Genomic DNA, 22,500 nt, shown 5'->3' on the forward strand with positions numbered 1-22,500 from the left:
AATGCAACACGAGGACTTCCCAGGAGGTCACCCATCCTAGTACTACTCTCGCCCAAGCACGCTTAACTTCGGAGTTCTGATGGGATCCGGTGCTTTAGTGCTGGTATGATCGCATCCGACATGCAACTATCTATTTGTTCCTTATGCTTGCCCCTACTACTACTGCTACTACTGCTACTACTGCTACTACTACTACTAGTCGTTGGGTGTCATGCGCGGTGGGAAAAGTCAAAGAGGTCGTGGCGGTGCTCGTGTTGTCGGGGTAGAGAGGGAGAGGTGAAATTCTTGTGTTAAACTCGTCTCCGTTGTCGAGGAAAATGTGGCAATGGACACGGGAGGGGCAAGCTAAAACATATCACAAACGTCAAAAATAAGAAAACTAGTAAACGTCAAAAATAAGAAAACGAGGTCATATAGATCACGGTCCCGCGTCATCCTTGTCACGTGGCGCAAAAATATATTTAAAAAGGGGAATGCAACACGAGGACTTCCCAGGAGGTCATCCATCCTAGTACTACTCTCGCCCAAGCACGCTTAACTTCGGAGTTCTGATGGGATCCGGTGCTTTAGTGCTGGTATGATCGCATCCGACATGCAACTATCTATTTGTTCCTTATGCTTGCCCCTACTACTACTACTACTATTACTAGTCGTTGGGTGTCATGCGCGGTGGGAAAAGTCACAGAGGTCGTGGCGGTGCTCGTGTTGTCGGGGTAGAGAGTGAGCGGTGAAATTCTTGTGTTAAACTCGTCTCCGTTCTCGAGGCAAATGTGGCAATGGACACGGGAGGGGCAAGCTAAAACATATCACAAACGTCAAAAATAAGAAAACTAGTAAACTTCAAAAATAAGAAAACGAGGTCATATAGATCACGGTCCCGCGTCATCCTTGTCACGTGGCGCAAAAATATATTTAAAAAGGGGAATGCAACACGAGGACTTCCCAGGAGGTCACCCATCCTAGTACTACTCTCGCCCAAGCACGCTTAACTTCGGAGTTCTGATGGGATCCGGTGCTTTAGTGCTGGTATGATCGCATCCGACATGCAACTATCTATTTGTTCCTTATGCTCGCCCCTACTACTACTACTAGTACTACTACTATTACTACTACTACTACTACTACTAGTCGTTGGGTGTCATGCGCGGTGGGAAAAGTCACAAAGGTCGTGGCGGTGCTCGTGTTGTCGGGGTAGAGAGGGAGCGGTGTAATTCTTGTGTTAAACTCGTCTCCGTTCTCGAGGCAAATGTGGCAATGGACACGGGAGGGGCAAGCTAAAAAATATCACAAACGTCAAAAATAAGAAAACTAGTAAACGTCAAAAATAAGAAAACGAGGTCATATAGATCACGGTCCCGCGTCATCCTTGTCACGTGGCGCAAAAATATATTTAAAAAGGGGAATGCAACACGAGGACTTCCCAGGAGGTCACCCATCCTAGTACTACTCTCGCCCAAGCACGCTTAACTTCGGAGTTCTGATGGGATCCGGTGCTTTAGTGCTGGTATGATCGCATCCGACATGCAACTATCTATTTGTTCCTTATGCTTGCCCCTACTACTACTGCTACTACTGCTACTAGTGCTATTACTACTACTACTACTACTACTACTAGTCGTTGGGTGTCATGCGCGGTGGGAAAAGTCACAGAGGTCGTGGCGGTGCTCGTGTTGTCGGGGTAGAGAGGGAGCGGTGAAATTCTTGTGTTAAACTCGTCTCCGTTCTCAAGGCAAATGTGGCAATGAACACGGGAGGGGCAAGCTAAAACATATCACAAACGTCAAAAATAAGAAAACTAGTAAACGTCAAAAATAAGAAAACGAGGTCATATAGATCACGGTCCCGCGTCATCCTTGTCACGTGGCCCGAAAATATATTTAAAAAGGGGAATGCAACAACTTCCCAGGAGGTCACCCATCCTAGTACTACTCTCGCCCAAGCACGCTTATCTTCGAAGTTCTGATGGGATCCGGTGCTTTAGTGCTGGTATGATCGCATCCGACATGCAACTATCTATTTGTTCCTTATGCTTGCCCCTACTACTACTACTACTACTACTACTACTACTCGTTGGGTGTCATGTGCGGTGGGAAAAGTCAGAGAGGTCGTGGCGGTGCTCGTGTTGTCGGGGTAGAAAGGGAGCGGTGAAATTCTTGTGTTAAACTCGTCTCCGTTGTTGAGGCAAATGTGCCAATGGACTCGGGAGGGGCAAGCTAAAACATATCACAAACGTCAAAAATAAGAAAACTAGTAAACGTCAAAAATTAGAAAACGAGGTCATATAGATCACGGTCCCGCGTCATCCTTGTCACGTGGCGCAAAAATATATTTAAAAAGGGGAATGCAACACGAGGACTTCCCAGGAGGTCACCCATCCTAGTACTACTCTCGCCCAAGGATGCTTAACTTCGGAGTTCTGATGGGATCCGGTGCTTTAGTGCTGGTATGATCGCATCCGACATGCAACTATCTATTTGTTCCTTATGCTTGCCCCTACTACTACTGCTTCTACTGCTACTACTACTACTAGTCGTTGGGTGTCATGCGCGGTGGGAAAAGTCACAGAGGTCGTGGCGGTGCTCGTGTTGTCGGGGTAGAGAGGGAGCGGTGAAATTCTTGTGTTAAACTCGTCTCCGTTGTCGAGGCAAATGTGCCAATGGACACGGGAGGGGCAAGCTAAAACATATCACAAACGTCAAAAATAAAAAAACTAGTAAACGTCAAAAATAAGAAAACGAGGTCATATAGATCACGGTCCCGCATCATCCTTGTCACGTGGCGCAAAAATATATTTAAAAAGGGTAATGCAACACGAGGACTTCCCAGGAGGTCACCCATCCTAGTACTACTCTCGCCCAAGGATGCTTAACTTCGGAGTTCTGATGGGATCCGGTGCTTTAGTGCTGGTATGATCGCATCCGACATGCAACTATCTATTTGTTCCTTATGCTTGCCCCTACTACTACTGCTTCTACTGCTACTACTACTACTAGTCGTTGGGTGTCATGCGCGGTGGGAAAAGTCACAGAGGTCGTGGCGGTGCTCGTGTTGTCGGGGTAGAGAGGGAGCGGTGAAATTCTTGTGTTAAACTCGTCTCCGTTGTCGAGGCAAATGTGGCAATGGACACGGGAGGGGCAAGCTAAAACATATCACAAACGTCAAAAATAAAAAAACTAGTAAACGTCAAAAATAAGAAAACGAGGTCATATAGATCACGGTCCCGCATCATCCTTGTCACGTGGCGCAAAAATATATTTAAAAAGGGGAATGCAACACGAGGACTTCCCAGGAGGTCACCCATCCTAGTACTACTCTCGCCCAAGGATGCTTAACTTCGGAGTTCTGATGGGATCCGGTGCTTTAGTGCTGGTATGATCGCATCCGACATGCAACTATCTATTTGTTCCTTATGCTTGCCCCTACTACTACTGCTTCTACTGCTACTACTACTACTACTACTACTACTACTACTACTACTACTACTACTACTACTACTACTACTACTACTACTACTACTACTACTACTACTACTACTACTACTACTACTACTACTACTCCTACTCTACTACTACTCTACTACTACTGCTACTACTGCTACTACTGCTACTACTTCTACTACTGCTACTACTGCTCCTACTGCTGCTACTGCTGCTACTGCTACTGCTGCTCCTGCTACTGCTACTGCTGGTCCTGCTACTCGTACTACTGCTACTGCTACTGCTGCTACTGCTACTACAGCTACTGCTACTACTGCTACTGCTGCTACTGCTGCTACTACTACTACTACTACTACTACTACTACTACTACTACTACTACTAATACTACTACTACTGCTACTGCTCCTACTGCTGCTACTGCTCCTACTGCTACTACTGCTACTACTCCTACTACTACTACTAGTCGTTGGGTGTCATGCGCGGTGGGAAAAGTCACAGAGGTCGTGGCGGTGCTCGAGTTGTCGGGGTAGAGAGGGAGCGGTGAAATTCTTGTGTTAAACTCGTCTCCGTTGTCGAGGCAAATGTGCCAATGGACACGGGAGGGGCAAGCTAAAACATATCACAAACGTCAAAAATTAAAAAACTAGTAAACGTCAAAAATAAGAAAACGAGGTCATATAGATCACGGTCCCGCGTCATCCTTGTCACGTGGCGCAAAAATATATTTAAAAAGGGGAATGCAACAAGAGGACTTCCCAAGAGGTCACCCATCCTATTACTACTCTCGCCCAAGCACGCTTAACTTCGGAGTTCTGATGGGATCCGGTGCTTTAGTGCTGGTATGATCGCATCCAACATGAAACTATCTATTTGTTCCTTATGCTTGCCCCTACTACTACTACTACTACTACTACTACTACTACTACTACTACTACTACTACTACTACTACTACTACTACTACTACTACTACTACTACTACTAGTCGTTGGGTGTCATGCGCGGTGGGAAAAGTCACACAGGTCGTGGCGGTGCTCGTGTTGTCGGGGTAGAGAGGGAGCGGTGAAATTCTTGTGTGAAACTCGTCTCCGTTGTCGAGGCAAATGTGGCAATGGACACGGGAGGGGCAAGCTAAAACATATCACAAACGTCAAAAATAAGAAAACTAGTAAGCGTCAAAAATAAGAAAACGAGGTCATATAGATCACGGTCCCGCGTCATCCTTGTCACTTGGCGCAAAAATATATTTAAAAAGGGGAATGCAACACGAGGACTTCCCAGGAGGTCACCCATCCTAGTACTACTCTCGCCCAAGCACGCTTAACTTCTAAGTTTTGATGGGATCCGGTGCTTTAGTGCTGGTATGATCGGATCCGACATGCAACTATCTATTTGTTCTTATGCTTGTCCCTACTACTACTACTACTACTACTACTACTACTACTACTACTACTACTACTGCTCCTACTGCTGCTACTGCTGCTACTGCTGCTACTGCTGCTACTGCTGCGACTGCTGCTACTGCTGCGACTGCTGCTACTGCTGCTACTGCTGCTCCTGCTACTGCTACTGCTACTGCTACTACTGCTACTGCTACTACTGCTACTACTACTACTACTACTACTACTACTACTACTCCTACTACTACTACTGCTGCTACTACTACTACTGCTACTGCTCCTACTGCTGCTACTGCTCCTACTCCTACTACTGCTACTACTACTACTACTACTAGTCGTTGGGTGTCATGCGCGGTGGGAAAAGTCACAGAGGTCGTGGCGGTGCTCGTGTTGTCGAGGTAGAGAGGGAGCGGTGAAATTCTTGTGTTAAACTCGTCTCCGTTGTCGAGACAAATGTGGCAATGGACACGGGAGGGGCAAGCTAAAACATATCACAAACGTCAAAAATAAGAAAACTAGTAAACGTCAAAAATAAGAAAACGAGGTCATATAGATCACGGTCCCGCGTCATCCTTGTCACGTGGCGTAAAAATATATTTAAAAAGGGGAATGCAACACGAGGACTTCCCAGGAGGTCACCCATCCTAGTACTACTCTCGCCCAAGCACGCTTAACTTCGGAGTTCACATGAGATCCGGTGCTTTAGTGCTGGTATGATCGCATCGGACATGCAACTATCTATTTGTTCCTTATGCTTGCCCCTACTACTACTACTACTACTACTACTACTACTACTACTACTACTACTACTAGTCGTTGGGTGTCATGCGCGGTGGGAAAAGTCACAAAGGTCGTGGCGGTGCTCGTGTTGTCGGGGTAGAGAGGGAGCGGTGAAATTCTTGTGTTAAACTCGTCTCCGTTCTCGAGGCAAATGTGGCAATGGACACGGGAGGGGCAAGCTAAAACATATCACAAAGGTCAAAAATAAGAAAACTAGTAAACGTCAAAAATAAGAAAACGAGGTCATATAGATCACGGTCCCGCGTCATCCTTGTCACGTAGCGCAAAAATATATTTAAAAAGGGGAATGCAACAAGAGGACTTCCCAAGAGGTCACCCATCCTAGTACTACTCTCGCCCAAGCACGCTTAACTTCGGAGTTCTGATGGGATCCGGTGCTTTAGTGCTGGTATGATCGCATCCAACATGAAACTATCTATTTGTTCCTTATGCTTGCCCCTACTACTACTACTACTACTACTACGACTACCACTACCACTACCACTACCACTACCACTACCACTACCACTACCACTACCACTACCACTACCACTACCACTACCACTACCACGACCACTACCACTACCACTACCACTACCACTACCACTACCACTACCACTACCACCACCACCACTACCACTACCACTACCACTACCACTACGACTACTACTACTACGACTACTACTACTACTACTACTACGACTACTACTACTACGACTACGACTACTACTACTACCACCACCACCACTACTACCACCACCACTACTACCACCACCACTACTACCACCACCACTACTACCACTACTACCACCACTACTACCACTACTACTACTACTACTACTACTACTACTACTACTACTACTACTACCACCACTACTGAAATTCAGAAATTTGCCGTCTGCCAAGACGGACGGCAAAGGGGGCTACCACGGACGGCAAAGGCTTTGCCGTCGGTCAGCAGACGGCTAAGTAGACGGTAAAAAAAAATCCGGTGAAGAGGCTCTTTGCCGTCTGCTTTCACAAAGCGGACGGCAAAGAATCTTTGCCATGAGGGGGCATACGGCAAAATAAGTGGGACGACATATATTGCAACGTCCCCGTTAAGTGTTAACGGCAGGCCTCCCCCCTTTGCCGTCCGCCTCCCCCCCTTTGCCATGTGGTGGCAGACAGCAAAGAGGGGAGAGAGGGGGGGGCAGATTCCCCCCTTTGCCGTCTGCCTCCCCCCCTTTGCCATGCGGGGGCAGACGGCAAAGAGGGGAGAGAGGGGGGCAGATTCCCCCCTTTGCCGTGTGCCTCCCCCCTTTGCCATATGGGGGCAGACGACAAAGAGGGGGGAGAGGGGGGGCAGATTCCCCCCTTTGCCGTCTGCCTCCCTCCCTTTGCCATGCGGGGGCAGACGACAAAGAGGGAAGAGAGGGGGGCAGATTCCCCCCTTTGCCGTCTGCCTCCCCCCCTTTGCCATGTGGGGGCAGACGGCAAAGAGGGGAACCAGCCCCTCTTTTATTTGTTTTTTGTTATATCCAGCATTTTTAACAATAATCAGGATATATATATATATATTTGACATAAATAAATATCTTTCCGTACTCATAACCATATTAAAATAACTCTCATCCATAGTGCATACATATTATGGAAGTTACATCCGTACCAAACCATATATTACACTAGTTTCATCCACGTGCATACAAAGTTTCATATATTCATATACTACAATAGTTTCAATACAACACATGGTACAAGAAATCATCTTCAAGCATTCCATCAACCAAGCTTCCCGTGAAGTGAAGGTAATCTGCAAAATGACAAATAAGAAAGTTAGAAAAATAATACTAGATGAAGTAGTGTATATATAGGTTATTTCGGAGAGAAATTAGCTAAGTATAGACCATTTAGGAGCTAACTAAGCTAATTATGTCATTTAGGTGGAACCCTAGCTAACTATAGGAGAAGAGAAAGAGAAGAAGAAGTAAAAGAAGGAGGAGGAGGAGGAGAAGGAGGAGAAGGAGAAGGAAGAGGAGAAGGAGAAGGAAGAGGAGAAGAAGAAGAAAAAGGAGGAGGAGGAGGAGGAGGAGGAGAAGGAGAAGGAAGAGGAGAAGGAGAAGGAAGAGGAGAAGAAGAAGAAAAAGGAGGAGGAGGAGGAGGAGGAGGAGAAGGAGAAGGAAGAGGAGAAGGAGAAGAAGGAGAAGGAGAAGGAAGAGGAGAAGGAGCGGGAGCGGGAGCTCCTTCTCCTTCTTCTTCTCCTTCTTCTTCTCCTTCTTCTCCTTCTCCTCTTCCTTCTTCTTATCCTTTTGTCCCCTTCTTCTTCTCCTCCTCCCTCTCCTCCTTCTTCTCCTTTTTCCTCTTCCTTGCTTTTATTTTCCTCTTTTTCTATTCTTGTCCCCTTCTTCGGGCTAAATTGGCTAAGAATGCCTTTTTGGAGCTAATTATGTCATTTCGAGGATAATTAGCTAAGTATAGGTCATTTTTTATTAAATAGGCCATTTTGGAGCTAACTAAGCTAATTATGTCATTAGATGGAAGTCTAGCTATTTTTTATTAAAACACTAGAAATAACATACCTAAGTTAGGGTGAAGCACGGTGGCTCTGGCTTGTTTCACCTGGAGAAGGCCGCCCTGGAGAAGGCTCGACTGTAGAAGGGTCGTGCGATGCGTTTCGGGACATATTCTGCACCAAACATCGTTTGCAATGTGTAGTTAACATGAGGACACTCTTAAGATCACTCCACTGAAATGAAACTCACCGTCCCCGCCACGTTAATGACTGGCATCGGCGGAGGGACTTGGCCGTTCTTCTCGCACATAGACTGTACATTTGGTTTCGACAAGTCAAACTTTTTATTTATTAATGAAACGGACATTCAAATGCAAGATTTGAAATAACATGAAGAAGAAACTTACCACGAAGAGCTCGTATATGGCCCTGGTAGACGCTTCATTCCGTGCCCTCTCCGCCTCCACCAATGCAGTCGTCCTCTCCTCCAGCTCCCTAATTTCCTTATCCTTCTCCGCCATAGCCGCCTGCATTGCCGCTCTCTCTTTCTGAATAGCAGCCTGCAACACAACTCATTGTTAGCAATGTAATCATATTGGTTCCAACGCACAACATAATGCGGAAAGATAGTTGAGTCCATTAAACTAACCTCGATGGCGAGCTCGACTGGCCGTGGACGACGTGTTATCTCCGGACAAGAGCTCGTTTGGCGTGCCTTTATCTGCCGGAGAGTGCTAGGACAACGTATAAGGCCGTCTCCAATGGCGAGCGAGCCATGGGGCCTCCCGTTGCCAGCTATCATCACCAGCTCTGGATCAATAGGCCCCTCGCTCGGGTTAAAGTCCTCCCCTTTCCTCGCCTTCCCGTGATCTCTGTACTTCACGAGCTTGTCGTGGGAGGAGATGTTGGTGAAGTTTTCTGGATGCTCGAGGTCAGACTGAGAGAATGCCTTGACCTTCTTGTACGAGGCAGTATGGGCCATCGCATACAGGTCGTACATCTGTGGCGCCTCCGTCTTATTGTGACGCGCCTAAAAGAGAGAGAGCAGAAAATTGTATTGGTAAAGAGCTCAAGATAGCATTAAGAATGAATTGCATGAGGCATGAAGCAAACCACATACCCAGTTCTCGCCAAATTGGATTAAGTTGACGCTCCCTTGATGGTGTGGCACGCAAACCATTTTGCCACGCCTCTCCTTGGCGTTGTTGTGGCTGGTCTCCCACGTTTCGGAGCACCACTGGTCCACCAAGGCCTCCCAACAATCCATCTTATCCACACACCATCTCGGGGGCACCTAAGTTAATAAAGAGAAAATTGAGTGCGTAAGAACCAAATCAAGGAAACTAACTACAAAGCCTTAATAATATGTAATTACCTTCATGTAATGCTCCTTCTCCATCTTAGCATCACGGCACTTCGCCTTATCAATCCTAATACGCCGCGTGGCATAGTAGTCTCGAACAGCCTGCACCCGAGCCTCGTGCCGAAAGTTTTGAAGTAGGCGGCGACATTCGGTTTCGATAACCTTTGCCGCGTCGTCCTCGTATCCCTCCTCACACCTGTAGAAGGTCTGCAAACGAGACAACACCGATTAGTACAATAAATAGCTATGGTTAATTTATAATTGTGTGAAAGAGAAATTACCCAAAACTTTCGGATCACCATGTCCGCCCTCGTGTCACACAAAACACCGTCGATCTCCACCTCCGGCGGGGCCGGGGCACCCAAGTAGTGCTCCCAGGTCATCCCTACCTCTCGCTCCCGACCGGGCAACGTAACAAACCCTGGGAAGTTTTGACGGCAAAGAACACCGAGGACGCTGTTGGGCTTGCGGACACCCTTGGCAACAATCCAACCCCTACAGTATGACAAATTGAAGCCAAAACATTAGATATTTGAGAAAACGCGAAGGCAAAAGGTTAAATAAGAGTAAATTAACTTACTTGTCCCCATTTGGCCTAATCGACCACCTCTGGTCGGGGGTCGCTAGCACGAGCAGGAGCCCCGAACTACCACGCTGGTAGACGGTATCCCACTGGGTATCCCCCTCACCCAGCTCCTCGTCGCTACCAGCATGGCCAGTTGGCTCAGGCCAGGTATCCCACTGGGTCTCTTGGGACGTACCCTCATCCCTGCTGTGCTCCGCAGTCGTGTGGAAGGAAGCCTCTGGGACACGAGTCTCGTGGGTCAAAGGCTCGTCGACCTGAGGCTCGTCGACCCGAGGCTCGTGAACCGGAGACCGTGTAGCCTCCACCTCAGACGAATCCACCCTAGAAGTCCTCCTGTGCTCAGGTGAATCAGCTTGGGGTGGTGGCGGAGACCGTGTAGCCCTACCTCTCCCGCGGCCACGTGTACCTTTAGTACAACATAAATACCAACATGAGTAATAAAATACCAATATGCATACAACATGAGTACAACATAAATACCAACATGAATACAACGTGTACCTTTAGTGCCTCTCGGCTTCGCGGGTGGTCGACCTCCTCTCACGGGGGCCGCTCCTTGCATAGTAGAGAGCAACACTTTCCGAAGAGGCGAGGCAGGAATGGAAGTACCCATCCCATCACCCGCCGACGAAGAAGCAGCCGCGGCATGCTTTCGACCCTTTCCCACCATCTTTCAACACCTGTCATGACAAAGAGTAAATGAAATTAGTACAACATAAATACCAACATGACTAATAAAAATTGAATACCTAACATGAACTCAAAATTTATATATAGTATAATAGTTGAATACCTGACATGAACTAATAACAATCGTCCTCGTCTATATATGCTTCGGGGTCAATAAATGCATCATGATCATCACTATCATCAATAAATGCATCATCATCATCACTATCTAGAAGAACATGTGGAAGGCCACCATTATGTAATCGGTCAAGAAGTGACAGGTCATCCGCAGCAGTAACCTCTTCTTCTTCCAGCTCTTCCTGTTCGGGCTCAGGGGTTAACACGGATTCACTGTCGCTGCCTACTTCAATGTTCTGGGGTGAAGTAGAGCGGTTCTTGAAACGTTTCTTGGACATACGTGTTTCTTGGAAGAATTCTCCTTCATATGTGTCTGGGTTAATGTGAGGTTCGTAATCCTCTTCATTGAGGGTAGGTGGTCTAAAATGTGGTGGCACTTCATAAACGACATCCCAACCTTTGAGATTTGGATCAGTTTAGCAGGCCCACGGTAGATAGAAAACTTGTGTCGCCTGTTGAGCCGTAATATAGACATCGGGAACATCTGAGTGGGTGTTTTGGTTGATTTCGACTAGTCCTATATGTTCATGAGTCCTTCTAGTCTCCCTCGGCTCAAACCAATAACATTTGAAGACTACGACGGTCGGTGGGTTTTCACAATAGAATAGAAGTTCATAAATTGCTTCAACCCTTCCATAATACTCGGTGTCTCCTTCGCCGATAGCAGAGACAGAACAATTTGTAGTCTTTAGGTCGGGCATAGATAGCTCTTTGCCAAAGGTACGAAAGTGATACCCGTTGATGTTGTATTTGTCAAATGAACGGACCTTATAGTCAAAACCATTAGCGACTTGTCTCAACTCGGCGTCCATAGACTCTGCATCAGCCTACAAGTTTAATACGAAAGAATGGATGCATTAGCCGCAAATTAGACCAATAAGTCAAATGGGCCCTTAATGGTAATTAATTACCCTTTGTTTGAACCAAGAGATGAAACCAGGATAGTCGCCTCCATGCTTTGCGAGAAGCTCATACTCTTCGACGGAATCCTTTTCGATGACCGCTCCATCCGAGAATTCGGCGACGTATCGACTATATCAAAAATACGGGAATAAGAGTGGTTCAAAGCAATTAGAAGTTGCGGAACAATAAATTACCGAGAACTTACTCGATGTACGGCCGCACTTCTGTTAGGTTCGTGAAGATATACAATGAAATGGTCCGCCATTCTTCGACATCCAACGATTTCCCTTTCGAAGCACCGGATGGTGCGAGCTTACCTTTGAATAGGCTGAGGTTGGATCGAACTTTTTCTCGATCGCCATCATTGTACCGAGGCTTCGGGTTATGCAAATGATAATTTTTGGCTTCGTAGTGTGCTGTCACGAAGTTTGCCGCCTCCTCAGTAATGAATGCCTCGGCCATCGATGCTTCAATTCTACGTTTATTTTTATACTTAGCTCGAAGCGTCTTCTGCATCCTCTCAGTTGAGTAGCACCATCGATTTTGAACGGGCCCCCCCATTCTTGCCTCGGTCGGGAGATGCAAAATCAAATGTTGCATTGGATTAAAGAAGCCCGGTGGAAAGATCTTTTCTAATTTGCAGACCAACTCCGGCGCCAACTCTTCCATTTCATCTAGCACGCCAGGCGATAGTTCTTTCGCACAAAGAGAACGGAAGAAATAGCTCAGCTCTGCCAGTACTAGCCATTCATCCTCAGGGATAAAGCCACGCAACATCACCGGCATTACCCGCTCAATCCATATGTGCCAATCATGACTCTTGAGCCCAAATATTTTCAATTTCTCAAGACTCGCTCCCCTCTTTAGATTCGCAGCATACCCATCGGGGAACATCAACCGCATTTTCACCCACAATAGCATTTCCCTCATAGCTGGCCTTTCAAGATTGAACCATGCCTTTCGCTTCGCTATGCTTTGCTTTCCTTTCCGTTGTCGCAAGTTTTGCAACGGTCTATCACATAGAGCCTCCAGGTCGATTCTAGCCTTAGGATTATCTTTTGACTTCCCCTCTATGCCGAACAATGTACCAAAAATGGCCTCCGCAATATTCTTTTCAGTGTGCATCACGTCAATGTTGTGTGGGCAAAGGAGGTCTTTGAAGTAAGGGAGATCCCATAAGCATGACTTGTGAGTCCAGGCGTGTTCCGTATTATACCCTTTGAAGTATCCTGGACGCAAAGGATCGGGCTCGAGAGCGTTTAACTGATCAAGGGTCTGTTGGCCTGTCAACGCAGCTGGTGCAGTGTTTTTGACAACTCTACCTTTGATGAAATTCTTCTTGTCTTTTCTGAACTTATGGTCAGGATCCAGGAATTGTCTATGCATGTCGAAGCAAGAATACTTGCGACCAGCCTGCAGCCAACGGAACTGAAGAGCTGCCTTGCATGTGGTGCACGGGAACCTTCCATGCACACACCATCCAGCGAATAGCGCAAACGCCGGATAATCATGCGTCGAGTACATGTACCACACATGCATTTTGAAATTTGTTTTGGTAGCCGCGTCGTAGGTCTTGATCCCATTATCCCAGGCTTCTTGCAACTCATCCTTAAGCGGCTGCATGTACACATTCATATTCTTCCCCGGATAGTTGGGCCCTGGAATTATCAACGTCAGGAAAATGTTCTTTCTTTTCATAATCTCTCCGGGTGGCAAATTTAGTGGAATGACAAATACAGGCCAACAACTGTATTGTGCTGCCGTCATACCATACACATTGAACCCATCCGTGCTGATGGCAACTCTAGGTTGCCTTGGATCTTCCGATTTATCCTTATGTAATGCATCGAAGTGCCTCCACGCAAAACCATCTGAAGTGTGTACCAGCATCTTGTTCCCATCCGCATCTAGTTCGGTTCTTTTGCCCAATTTGTGCCATGTCATCTGTCTGGCCGTCTCTTCGACCATTAAAAGACGTTGAAGTCTTGGTACGATTGGCAGATATCAAAGAACACTAATGGGGATTTTGGTCTGATTCTTCTCACCCATGTCGTTGTCTACCACAATATACCTGGAAGAATTGCAAATGGGGCAATAGTTCAAGGCCGCATACTCAAGCCTAAATAAGGCACATCCATTCTCACACGCATGTATCTTCTCATAGGGCATCTTTAGTACACGGAGGATTTTCTCTGACTGGTACAGGTTTGCAGGCAGTACATGGCCTTTGGGTAGAAAGCGTCCAAATATCGTCATCATCGCGTCGTAGCATTCTCTGCCTAGGTTGAATTGAGCCTTCAGAGCCATTACTTGCGCGATGGCATCCAGCTGACAAAGCTCAGTCTGCTCGTGGAGAGGACGTTTTGAAGACTCCAGCATTTCATAGAAGGCCTTTGCAGATTCCTCCATCTCATCGTCCGAATCCCGAGCATCATCAAAGTCTTGCACCATGTCTTCAATCCCGGTACCATGCTCGTCGGTGCGACGACGAATCACCTCAGCTCTGGCACGTTGGTCAGACTCACCATGAAAAGTCCACACCGTATAATTAGGCATAAAACCCCACTTCTGCAAGTGTTTACCCATTTCAAACTCTGTCTGCTTTTTCCAGTTGTCGCAGTTGGGACAGGGGCACCATGTTTTTTGCTGGCCATTTGCAAATGCGGCTCTCACAAACCCCCTGGTTTTTGTTAACCATTCATGGGTCATGTCTTTCTGACTAGGGTGACCAGTGTACATCCAAGCACGATCACTCATGTTGCCTAGCTACCTATGGGGGCACAAGAAATAAATACATAATTCATCATCTATATTCATACGCTAATCAAGTTTGTCAGTTTTATTACGTCCATGCAACCTACACGCTAATAGGTAAAGATAGGTCCTAATCCCACCCGAGTATGTGTAGACTGGGTTCGTTTTCCCATGCTCTGCTCCAGATGCGACGCACAATTTCTGCAGCACCTCCTCGCTGTTCTCCTGATACACGTCTCGGCAATAAGCAGAGAGGATGTGTACCCGGAGAACAACAGGGGAGGCACTGACGAAATTCCGCATCGGATCCGGAGCACAGCATACGGGAAAACAAACCCAATCTACACATACTCGGGCTGTCCATGGATAATGTTGGACAATTCGAAAGGATGGCGGTTATAAATATGCAAAGAAATGCATATTTATAGATGTCGCCCTTTCGAACGGGAGACGCATACTGGTCACACATACTCATGATTGAAGAAACCTATAGCTAGCAAGTTTCATCGGCACGAAGACCGGGACAGAGCAAATTAAGGGGGTAGGAGGAGAAGTCATTTGTGCTCACCAACAAACGCAAGGGCGGAGCTCGTCCAACGCACGTGGAGGTCGTCGAACAACTGCACATTGAAATTCACCCGATCAACACAAATACGATTTTTTTATAATTAACATGATCGGAAAATATGTGACCTAACTCATAATTTTCAAAACTATGACCCCGTGGGCCTCTGGAAGGCCGAAAAGCACCTTCTCGTTCAAAAGAAGGCAGAAGAGGTGTCGGGGGTCGGGTCTTAGTGGCGTCGGGAGTCAGTGCCGTCGAGGGTCGGTGGCATCGGGGGTCGGGGGGTTAGTGGCGTCGGTTGTGGGGGGTCAGTGGCGTCGGGGGTCCAGGGTCAGTGGCGTCGGGGGTCCAGGGTCAGTGGCGTCGGGGGTCCAGGGTCAGTGACGTCGGGTGTCAGTGGCGTCGGGGGTCGGGGGTTGGTGGCGTCGAGCGTCGGGGGTTGGGAGTCGTGGGCCGAGGGGCTGGGTCGGGGGCAGTGGCGTCGGGGGTCGAGGGTTAGTGGCGTCGGGGGTCAGTGGCGTCGGGGGTCAGGGGTCGGGGGTCAGTGGAGTCGGAGGTCGATGGTCGGGGGTCAGTGGCGTCGGGCGTCAGGGGTCGGGGGTCGAGGGTCAGTTTTGGGGTGCCGGGGTTCCCTTTTCCTCTTCTTTCTTCTTCTCCTCTCTCCTCTTTTTCTTCTTCTTCTTCTTCTTCTTCTTCTTCTTCTTTTTTCTCCTCCTACTCCCCCTCCTCTTTTTCTCCTTCTATTCTTTTTCTTCTTCTTCTTCTTCTTGTTCTTGTTCTTCTTCTTCTTCTTCTTTCTCCTCCTCTTTCTCCTCCTCCTCCTCTCCTCTTCTTCTTCTTCTTCTTCTTCTTCTTCTTCTTCTTTTTTCTCCTCCTCCTCCTCCTCTTCTTCTTCTTCTTCTTCTTCTTCTTCTCCTGCTTTTTTTCCTTTTGCTTTTTTTCTTCTAACCTAACTAACTAACCTAATTAGCCTAATAATCTAACCAAATAAACTAACTAAATTACCCTATATATAACAAAAAAACTAACCTAATAAACTAACTAAAGTAATTAACTTTTTTAAAAAGAAAAACAAAAAAAACTCACCGGCAGGGGGCGGCGGCAGGAGGCGGCGGCGGCACGGGGGCGCGCAGCTGGGGGCTCGCCGCAGGGGGCGTCGGCGGCAGGCGGCGGCGGCAGGGGGCGGCGGCGGCAGGGGGCGGCGCGCGGCAGGGGGCGGCGGCAGGGGGCAGGGGGTGGGTTGCCGCGGGGAGGGGGTCGCCGGGGGGGGGGGGGGGGGGGTGGGCTCGCCGCGGGGGTAGGCTCGCCGCGAAGAGGGGATCTCGCCGGCAGGGCGTCGCCGCCGTGGAGAGAGAGAGTGGTCGGGGTGAGAGAGAGAGAGAGAGACAGTGAGCGAGGTGGGGGGTAAGGGCCGTTATAGGGAGGCCCCTTTGCCGTCCGCCCCCCGACGGCAAAGGGACGTAAGGCAGACGGCAAAGGCCCGCGGACGGCAAAGGCCCCCGGATTTCGGACACGGCAGGCATGGGGCCCACGCGTCCCCTTTGCCGTCTGCCCTGGTGCTCTTTGCCGTCTGCTGGCAGACGGCAAAGGACCCACACATGGCGAATAGTATTTTTGCCATGTGTCAGTTCTTTGCCGTGTGTATTGTGTCAACTGATGGCAAAGAGGTTCTTGCCGTCAGCCAGCAGACGGTAAAGAACTAGCTGACGGCAAATTTCTGGATTCCAGTAGTGTACTACTAGTCGTTGGGTGTCATGCGCGGTGGGAAAAGTCACAGAGGTCGTGGCGGTGCTCGTGTTGTCGGGGTAGAGAGGGAGCGGTGAAATTTTTGTGTTAAACTCGTCTCCGTTGTCGAGGCAAATGTGGCAATGGACACGGGAGGGGCAAGCTAAAAGATATCACAAACGTCAAAAATAAGAAAACTAGTAAACGTCAAAAATAAGAAAACGAGGTCATATAGATCACGGTCCCGCGTCATCCTTGTCACGTGGCGCAAAAATATATTTAAAAAGGGGAATGCAACACGAGGACTTCCAAGGAGGTCACCCATCCTAGTACTACTCTCGCCCAAGCACGCTTAACTTCGGAGTTCTGATGGGATCCGGTGCTTTAGTGCTGGTATGATCGCATCCGACATGCAACTATCTATTTGTTCCTTATGCTTGCCCCTACTACTACTACTACTACTACTACTACTACTACTACTACTACTACTGCTGCTGCTACTACTGCTACTGCTGCTCCTGCTACTGCTACTACTGCTACTACTACTACTAGTCGTTGGGTGTCATGCGCGGTGGGAAAAGTCACAGAGGTCGTGTCGGTGCTCGTGTTGTCGGGGTAGAGAGGGAGCGGTGAAATTCTTGTGTTAAACTCGTCTCCGTTGTCGAGGCAAATGTGGCAATGGACACGGGAGGGGCAAGCTAAAACATATCACAAAGGTCAAAAATAAGAAAACTAGTAAACGTCAAAAATAAGAAAACGAGGTCATATAGATCACGGTCCCACGTCATCCTTGTCACGTGGCGCAAAAATATATTTAAAAAGGGGAATGCAACACGAGGACGTCCCGGTGCTTTAGTGCTGGTATGATCGCATCCGACATGCAACTATCTATTTGTTCCTTATGCTTGCCCCTACTACTACTACTACTACTAGTACTACTACTAGTACTACTACTACTACTAGTACTACTACTACTACTACTGCTACTACTACTACTACTACTACTACTACTACTACGACTACGACTACCACCACCACCACCACCACCACCACCACCACTACCACTACTACTACTTGTCGTTGGGTGTCAAGCGCGGTGGAAAAAGTCACAGAGGTCGTGGTGGTGCTTGTGTTGTCGGGGTAGAGAGGGAGCGGTGAAATTCTTGTGTTAAACTCGTCTCCGTTGTCGAGGCAAATGTGGCAATGGACACGGGAGGGGTAAGCTAAAACATATCACAAACGTCAAAAATAAGAAAACTAGTAAACGTCAAAAATAAGAAAACGATGTAATATAGATCACGCTCCCGCGTCATCCTTGTCACGTGGCGCAAAAATATATGTAAAAAGGGGAATGCAACACGAGGACTTCCTAGGAGGTCACCCATCCTAGTACTACTCTCGCCCAAGCACGCTTAACTTCGGAGTTCTGATGGGATCCGGTGCTTTAGTGCTGGTATGATTGCATCCGACATGTAACTATCTATTTGTTCCTTATGCTTGCCCCTACTACTACTACTACTACTACTTCTACTACTACTACTACTACTACTACTACTACTACTACTTGTCGTTGGGTGTCAAGCGCGGTGGGAAAAGTCACAGAGGTCGTGGCGGTGCTTGTGTTGTCGGGGTAGAGAGGGAGCGGTGAAATTCTTGTGTTAAACTCGTCTCCGTTGTCGAGGCAAATGTGGCAATGGACACGGGAGGGGCAAGCTAAAACATATCACAAACGTCAAAAATAAGAAAACTAGTAAACGTCAAAAATAAGAAAACGATGTAATATAGATCACGCTCCCGCGTCATCCTTGTCACGTGGCATAAAAATATATTTAAAAAGGGGAATGCAACACGAGGACTTCCCAGGAGGTCACCCATCCTAGTACTACTCTCACCCAAGCGCACTTAACTTCGGAGTTCTGATGGGATCCGGTGCTTTAGTGCTGGTATGATCGCATCCGACATGTAACTATCTATTTGTTCCTTATGCTTGCCCCTACTACTACTACTACTACCAGTACTACTACTACTACTACTGCTAGTACTACTACTACTACTACTACTACTACTACTACTACTACTAGTAGTACTACTACTACTACTACTACTACTACTACTACTACTACTGGTACTAGTACTATTACTACTACTACTACTACTACTACTACTACTACTACTTGTCGTTGGGTGTCAAGCGCGGTGGGAAAAGTCACAGAGGTCGTGGCGGTGCTTGTGTTGTCGGGGTAGAGAGGGAGCGGTGAAATTCTTGTGTTAAACTCGTCTCCGTTGTCGAGGCAAATGTGGCAATGGACACGGGAGGGGCAAGCTAAAACATATCACAAACGTCAAAAATAAGAAAACTAGTAAACGTCAAAAATAAGAAAACTAGTAAACGTCAAAAATAAGAAAACGATGTAATATAGATCACGCTCCCGTGTCATCCTTGTCACGTGGCGCAAAAATATATTTAAAAAGGGGAATGCAACACGAGGACTTCCCAGGAGGTCACTCATCCTAGTACTACTCTCGCCCAAGCACGCTTAATTTCGGAGTTGTGATGGGATCCGGTGCTTTAGTGCTGGTATGATCGCATCCGACATGTAACTATCTATTTGTTCCTTATGCTTGCCCCTACTACTACTACTAATACTTCTACTACTACTACTACTACTACTACTACTACTACTACTACTACTACTACTAGTACCAGTACCAGTACTACTACTAGTACTACTACTACTACTACTACTACTACTACTACTTGTCGTTGGGTGTCAAGCGCGGTGGGAAAAGTCACAGAGGTCGTGGCGGTGCTTGTGTTGTCGGGGTAGAGAGGGAGCGGTGAAATTCTTGTGTTAAACTCGTCTCCGTTGTCGAGGCAAATGTGGCAATGGACACGGGAGGGGCAAGCTAAAACATATCACAAACGTCAAAAATAAGAAAACTAGTAAACGTCAAAAATAAGAAAACGATGTAATATAGATCACGCTCCCGCGTCATCCTTGTCACGTGGCGTAAAAATATATTTAAAAAGGGGAATGCAACACGAGGACTTCCCAGGAGGTCACCCATCCTAGTACTACTCTCGCCCAAGCGCGCTTAACTTCGGAGTTTTGATGGGATCCGGTGCTTTAGTGCTGGTATGATCGCATCCGACATGTAACTATCTATTTGTTCCTTATGCTTGCCCCTACTACTACTACTACTACGAGTACTACTACTACTACTACTACTAGTACTACTACTACTACTACTACTACTACTAGTACTACTACTACTACTACTACTGGTACTAGTACTATTACTAGTACTACTACTACTACTACTACTACTACTACTACTACTACTACTACTTCTCGTTGGGTGTCAAGCGCGGTGGGAAAAGTCACAGAGGTCGTGGCGGTGCTTGTGTTGTCGGGGTAGAGAGGGAGCGGTGAAATTCTTGTGTTAAACTCGTCTCCGTTGTCGAGGCAAATGTGGCAATGGACACGGGAGGGGCAAGCTAAAACATATCACAAACGTCAAAAATAAGAAAACTAGTAAACGTCAAAAATAAGAAAACTAGTAAACGTCAAAAATAAGAAAACGATGTAATATAGATCACGATCCCGCGTCATCCTTGTCACGTGGCGCAAAAATATATTTAAAAAGGGGAATGCAACACGAGGACTTCCGAGGAGGTCACTCATCCTAGTACTACTCTCGCCCAAGCACGCTTAATTTCGGAGTTCTGATGGGATCCGGTGCTTTAGTGCTGGTATGATCGCATCCGACATGTAACTATCTATTTGTTTCTTATGCTTGCCCCTACTACTACTACTACTACTTCTACTACTACTACTACTACTACTACTACTACTACTACTACTACTACCAGTACTACTACTAGTACTACTACTACTACTACTACTACTACTACTACTACTACTTGTCGTTGGGTGTCAAGCGCGGTGGGAAAAGTCACAGAGGTCGTGGCGGTGCTTGTGTTGTCGGGGTAGAGAGGGAGCGGTGAAATTCTTGTGTTAAACTCGTCTCCGTTGTCGAGGCAAATGTGGCAATGGACACGGGAGGGGTAAGCTAAAACATATCACAAACGTCAAAAATAAGAAAACTAGTAAACGTCAAAAATAAGAAAACGATGTAATATAGATCACGCTCCCGCGTCATCCTTGTCACGTGGCGCAAAAATATATGTAAAAAGGGGAATGCAACACGGGGACTTCCCAGGAGGTCAACCATCCTAGTACTACTCTCGCCCTAGCACGCTTAACTTCGGAGTTCTGATGGGATCCGGTGCTTTAGGGATGGTATGATCGCATCCGACATGTAACTATCTATTTGTTCCTTATGCTTGCCCCTACTACTACTACTACTACTTCTACTACTACTACTACTACTACTACTACTTCTACTACTACTACTACTACTACTACTACTACTACTACTAGTCGTTGGGTGTCAAGCGTGGTGGGAAAAGTCACAGAGGTCGTGGCGGTGCTTGTGTTGTCGGGGTAGAGAGGGAGCGGTGAGTGTTAAACTCATCTCCGTTGTCGACGCAAATGTCGCAATGGACACAGGAGGGGCAAGCAAAAACATATCACAAACGTCAAAAATAAGAAAACAGGTAAACGTCAAAAATAAGAAAACGATGTCATATAGATCACGCTCCCGCGTCATCCTTGTCACGTGGCGCAAAAATATATTTAAAAAGGGGAATGCAACACGAGGACTTCCCAGGAGGTCACCCATCCTAGTACTACTCTCGCCCAAGCATGCTTAACTTCGGAGTTCTGATGGGATCCGGTGCTTTAGTGCTGGTGTGATCGCATCCGACATGTAACTATCTATTTGTTCCTTATGCTTGCCCCTACTACTACTACTACTACTACTACTAGTCGTTGGGTGTCAAGCGCGGTGGGAAAAGTCACAGAGGTCGTGGCGGTGCTTGTGTTGTCGGGGTAGAGAGGGAGCGGTGAAATTCTTGTGTTAAACTCATCTCCGTTGTCGACGCAAATGTGGCAATGGACACGGGAGGGGCAAGCTAAAACATATCACAAACGTCAAAAATAAGAAAACTAGTAAACGTGAAAAATAAGAAAACGATGTCATATAGATCACGCTCCCGCGTCATCCTTGTCACGTGGCGCAAAAATATATTTAAAAAGGGGAATGCAACACGAGGATTTCCCAGGAGGTCACCCATCCTAGTACTACTCTCGCCCAGGCACGCTTAACTTCGGAGTTTTGATGGGATCCGGTGCTTTAGTGCTGGTATGATCGCATATAGATCACGATGTCATATAGATCACGCTCCCGCGTCATCCTTGTCACGTGGCGCAAAAATATATTTAAAAAGGGGAATGCAACACGAGGATTTCCCAGGAGGTCACCCATCCTAGTACTACTCTCGCCCAGGCACGCTTAACTTCGGAGTTTTGATGGGATCCGGTGCTTTAGTGCTGGTATGATCGCATCCGACATGCAACTATCTATTTGTTCCTTATGCTTGCCCCTACTACTACTACTACTACTACTACTACTACTACTACTACTACTACTAGTCGTTGGGTGTCAAGCGCGGTGGGAAAAGTCACAGAGGTCGTGGCGGTGCTTGTGTTGTCGGGGTAGAGAGGGAGCGGTGAAATTCTTGTGTTAAACTCGGCTCCGTTGTCGAGGCAAATGTGGCAATG

General features: G+C 47.3%; 22 non-coding genes across 22 annotated transcripts in view; all 22 read right to left on the reverse strand.

Moving 5' to 3' along the window:
* LOC123416338 overlaps positions 1-117 on the reverse strand; it is a 119-nt gene extending 2 nt beyond the window's left edge. The window contains exon 1 of the ribosomal RNA XR_006616005.1: positions 1-117. This exon is cut by the window's left edge and continues 2 nt beyond it. This is a non-coding gene — a ribosomal RNA (5S ribosomal RNA).
* Positions 118-470: 353 nt separating this feature from the next.
* Positions 471-589, reverse strand: LOC123416880. The gene has a single exon (XR_006616476.1). It is a non-coding gene; the product is annotated as a 5S ribosomal RNA (ribosomal RNA).
* Positions 590-921: 332 nt separating this feature from the next.
* Positions 922-1,040, reverse strand: LOC123416459. The gene has a single exon (XR_006616114.1). It is a non-coding gene; the product is annotated as a 5S ribosomal RNA (ribosomal RNA).
* Positions 1,041-1,399: 359 nt separating this feature from the next.
* Positions 1,400-1,518, reverse strand: LOC123416571. The gene has a single exon (XR_006616183.1). It is a non-coding gene; the product is annotated as a 5S ribosomal RNA (ribosomal RNA).
* Positions 1,519-1,886: 368 nt separating this feature from the next.
* LOC123416546 lies at positions 1,887-2,000 on the reverse strand. Its single transcript, XR_006616177.1, has one exon. It is a non-coding gene; the product is annotated as a 5S ribosomal RNA (ribosomal RNA).
* Positions 2,001-2,338: 338 nt separating this feature from the next.
* Positions 2,339-2,457, reverse strand: LOC123415925. The gene has a single exon (XR_006615615.1). It is a non-coding gene; the product is annotated as a 5S ribosomal RNA (ribosomal RNA).
* A 344-nt stretch (positions 2,458-2,801) lies between these two features.
* On the reverse strand, positions 2,802-2,920 carry LOC123416252. The gene has a single exon (XR_006615924.1). It is a non-coding gene; the product is annotated as a 5S ribosomal RNA (ribosomal RNA).
* Positions 2,921-3,264: 344 nt separating this feature from the next.
* LOC123415926 lies at positions 3,265-3,383 on the reverse strand. Its single transcript, XR_006615616.1, has one exon. It is a non-coding gene; the product is annotated as a 5S ribosomal RNA (ribosomal RNA).
* A 789-nt stretch (positions 3,384-4,172) lies between these two features.
* Positions 4,173-4,291, reverse strand: LOC123416230. Its single transcript, XR_006615904.1, has one exon. It is a non-coding gene; the product is annotated as a 5S ribosomal RNA (ribosomal RNA).
* Positions 4,292-4,692: 401 nt separating this feature from the next.
* On the reverse strand, positions 4,693-4,811 carry LOC123416486. The gene has a single exon (XR_006616138.1). It is a non-coding gene; the product is annotated as a 5S ribosomal RNA (ribosomal RNA).
* A 631-nt stretch (positions 4,812-5,442) lies between these two features.
* On the reverse strand, positions 5,443-5,561 carry LOC123415977. The gene has a single exon (XR_006615664.1). It is a non-coding gene; the product is annotated as a 5S ribosomal RNA (ribosomal RNA).
* Positions 5,562-5,920: 359 nt separating this feature from the next.
* LOC123415731 lies at positions 5,921-6,039 on the reverse strand. The gene has a single exon (XR_006615432.1). It is a non-coding gene; the product is annotated as a 5S ribosomal RNA (ribosomal RNA).
* Positions 6,040-17,101: 11,062 nt separating this feature from the next.
* Positions 17,102-17,220, reverse strand: LOC123416875. The gene has a single exon (XR_006616472.1). It is a non-coding gene; the product is annotated as a 5S ribosomal RNA (ribosomal RNA).
* A 941-nt stretch (positions 17,221-18,161) lies between these two features.
* Positions 18,162-18,280, reverse strand: LOC123416867. The gene has a single exon (XR_006616464.1). It is a non-coding gene; the product is annotated as a 5S ribosomal RNA (ribosomal RNA).
* A 371-nt stretch (positions 18,281-18,651) lies between these two features.
* Positions 18,652-18,770, reverse strand: LOC123415944. The gene has a single exon (XR_006615633.1). It is a non-coding gene; the product is annotated as a 5S ribosomal RNA (ribosomal RNA).
* Positions 18,771-19,286: 516 nt separating this feature from the next.
* LOC123416470 lies at positions 19,287-19,405 on the reverse strand. Its single transcript, XR_006616126.1, has one exon. It is a non-coding gene; the product is annotated as a 5S ribosomal RNA (ribosomal RNA).
* Positions 19,406-19,845: 440 nt separating this feature from the next.
* Positions 19,846-19,964, reverse strand: LOC123415979. The gene has a single exon (XR_006615666.1). It is a non-coding gene; the product is annotated as a 5S ribosomal RNA (ribosomal RNA).
* A 498-nt stretch (positions 19,965-20,462) lies between these two features.
* Positions 20,463-20,581, reverse strand: LOC123416290. Its single transcript, XR_006615960.1, has one exon. It is a non-coding gene; the product is annotated as a 5S ribosomal RNA (ribosomal RNA).
* A 431-nt stretch (positions 20,582-21,012) lies between these two features.
* LOC123416355 lies at positions 21,013-21,131 on the reverse strand. The gene has a single exon (XR_006616021.1). It is a non-coding gene; the product is annotated as a 5S ribosomal RNA (ribosomal RNA).
* Positions 21,132-21,522: 391 nt separating this feature from the next.
* LOC123415671 lies at positions 21,523-21,641 on the reverse strand. Its single transcript, XR_006615377.1, has one exon. It is a non-coding gene; the product is annotated as a 5S ribosomal RNA (ribosomal RNA).
* A 335-nt stretch (positions 21,642-21,976) lies between these two features.
* LOC123416144 lies at positions 21,977-22,095 on the reverse strand. Its single transcript, XR_006615822.1, has one exon. It is a non-coding gene; the product is annotated as a 5S ribosomal RNA (ribosomal RNA).
* A 72-nt stretch (positions 22,096-22,167) lies between these two features.
* LOC123415721 lies at positions 22,168-22,286 on the reverse strand. The gene has a single exon (XR_006615423.1). It is a non-coding gene; the product is annotated as a 5S ribosomal RNA (ribosomal RNA).
* Positions 22,287-22,500: the final 214 nt, after the last annotated feature.

Source organism: Hordeum vulgare, unplaced genomic scaffold (genome assembly GCF_904849725.1).
Source record: "Hordeum vulgare subsp. vulgare unplaced genomic scaffold, MorexV3_pseudomolecules_assembly, whole genome shotgun sequence".
Taxonomy (NCBI): domain Eukaryota; kingdom Viridiplantae; phylum Streptophyta; class Magnoliopsida; order Poales; family Poaceae; genus Hordeum; species Hordeum vulgare.